The 2,695-nt window shown below is 51.2% G+C and overlaps 1 pseudogene; it reads left to right on the forward strand.

Annotated features, from left to right (window-relative positions):
• Positions 1–400: 400 nt before the first annotated feature.
• Positions 401–1,649, forward strand: LOC101639406 (annotated as a pseudogene).
• The last annotated feature ends 1,046 nt before the right edge of the window (positions 1,650–2,695 follow it).

Raw genomic sequence — 2,695 nt, forward strand, 5'->3', positions numbered from 1 at the left:
TATTTTCCTCCATCAAAATAACAATTAGCCACCCATCTCCCTTGCTGTCTAGCCTGATGGTCTCCTTTTGCTCTGCAGGGATAAAAGTCTTGATTAAAATAAAAGAAAATAATTCTAAAAAGCAATGGTACTGTTTTATTCCTCCCTGTCCTGACATCTCATCCGTAGACAAGTTGGTGACCAAGAAGCTGTCACTCGGGTGCCTGATGTTGCTGGTATGCTCTACTGCCCCCTGCCAGCTACCTCTTCAGGGTGCTTCTGTCTTTCTCCCCCTCTCCTTTGTCTGTGTTATTGATGGAAATGAAGGACTTTAAACACTTGCTGAGAAGATCTACAGCTTTCTGATACCATATCCAGTGTGGTCAAGGCAGAGCTCCAACAGTATGTCTGGAACCTGTGCTCAGACGACACCCCCATGGTGCGGTGGGCCGCAGCCTCCAAGCTGGGGGAGTTCACCAAGGTATTGGAGCTGGACAACGTCAAGAGCGAGATCATTCCCATGTTCTCCAACCTGGCTTCTGACGAGCAGGACTCGGTGCGGTTGCTGGCAGTGGAGGCCTGCATGAACATCGCCCAACTCCTGCCTCAGGAGGCCCTGGAGGCCCTGGTGATGCCCACCCTGTGCCAGGCTGCTAAGGCCAAGTCCTGGTGAGTCCGGTACATGGTGGCTGACAAGTTCACAGAGCTCCAAAATGCAGCTCCAAAATGAGATCACCAAGACAGACCTCTTCCCTGCCTTCCAGAACCTGATGAACGACTATGAGGCCAAGATGAGGGCTGCTGCCTTCCACAAGGTCAAAGAGTTCTGTGAGAATCTCTCGGCCAACTGCCGGGAGAACGTGATCATGATGCAGATCCTGCCCTGCATTAAGGAGCTGGTGTCAGACGCCAACCAACACGTCAAGTCGGCCCTGGCCTCAGTCATCATGGGCCTCTCGCTCATCCTGGGCAAAGGCAACCCCATCGAGCACCTCCTGCCCTTCTTCTTGGCGCAGCTGAAGGATGAGTGCCCCAAGGTGTGGCTGAACATCATCTCCAACCTGGACTGCGTCAACAAGGTCATCAGCATCGGCAGCTGTCCCAGTCGCTGTTCCCTGCCATCTTCAAGCTGGCCAAGGACGCCAAGTGGTGGGTGCGGCTGGCCATCATCAAGTACATGCCCCTGCTGGCGGGACAGCTAGGCATGGAGTTCTTCGATGAGAAGCTCAACTCCTTGTGTATGGCCTGGCTGGTGGATCACGTCCATGCCATCTGAGAGGCAGCTACCAGCAACCTGAAGAAGCTGGTTGAGAAGTTTGGGAAGGAATGGGCCCACGCCACCATCATTCCCCATGGTCTTCGCCATGTCTGGGGACCCCAACTACCTGCACCGCATGACTACGCTCTTCTGCAGCAATGTCTTGTCAGAGGTCTGTGGACAGGACATCACCACCAAGCACATGCTGCCCACTGTCCTGCGAATGGCTGGAGATCCTGTTGCCAACATCCACTTGAATGTGGCCAAGTCCCTACAGAAGAAAGGCCCCATCCTGGACAACAGCATGCTGCAGAGTGAGGTCATGCCCATACTGGAGAAGCTGACCCAGGACCAGGATGTTGACATCAAGTACTTTGCCCAGGAGACTCTGACTGTTCTGTCTCTGGCCTGAAGCTGAACGAAGAGCCCATGCTGGCCTTGGGTGTCCACCTACCCATGTCCCTCCCTTGGGGAGGCAGTTGGGAGCCTGGTCTGACCCCAGGCCCGTTCCCCCAGCATGACTTGTCCCCTCCCCAGCCCAGGACAACTCCTCACTGTTCACCTCCCAGGGGGCCTGGGTGAAAAGGAGGCAGGACAAGTGAGACCCTGGGAGTCAAGGCCCCGCCCAGCCAGGGAGGGACTCAAGCTTCCCAGGTCCCTGGCTCTTGCTGCTGCACCCAGGAGCCCTCTCCTGTCAACGTCTTCACCTCCCTCCTTCCAACCCTCCCTCCACCTCAGAGATTTTTTGGGGTCAATTGCGTTCTTTTTGTTTTATCCTTTCCCCCTCCCTCTCTTTTCCCCTTTTCACAGACAAATAAAGGTCTAGAAAAAAATGTAGACGTGTATGTATTTATCTTGGCTCAATAGACATCATGACAAATGGAGAACAGATTGATGATACCAAGAATTTTCCTTGAGTCCACAGCTAGCCATGGAAGCAGCGGCCAAGTTTGTCTAAGTTTGCTCTAAGTGTTGCTGTGATGCTGGATAGTGTTTCACTGTCATTTTACAAACCAGTAAGGTCACCCACAGTGACAAGTTTCAGTGGCGCTTCCAGATTTAGAACAGACTATGAAGAAGGAATAAGCCACTGATAACCTTATGGATATCAGGGGAACATTCTAAGAGGGAAATGAAAAGATTAGTTTGAACCTTAAAATTGAGCGAGGCACTAATAGAGAACTAAGACAATACTAATTCTATCAAACAAATCAATAAATGGATATTTCCTAATCTCTGAGAAAATGAAAGGTGATGTGTTCAATGCCAGTGTCTAAACATTTACTCCCGCCCACCCACCCATGAAAAAAAGAAATATGGGGGAAAAAAGGAGGAAAGGAAAGAGAAAAGCACCTAGAAATTTGTGGTCTTATCATTTCCTCAATGAAGGACCCTTACACGGGAGTTACAATGAAGGACACGGGAGTTAAAGTACTCAGCTGTTAACTGTAAGGTCAG

This window comes from Echinops telfairi, unplaced genomic scaffold (genome assembly GCF_000313985.2).
Source record: "Echinops telfairi isolate 266 unplaced genomic scaffold, ASM31398v2 ScPeMD7_7400;HRSCAF=8409, whole genome shotgun sequence".
In the NCBI taxonomy this organism is placed as follows: Eukaryota; Metazoa; Chordata; class Mammalia; order Afrosoricida; family Tenrecidae; genus Echinops; species Echinops telfairi.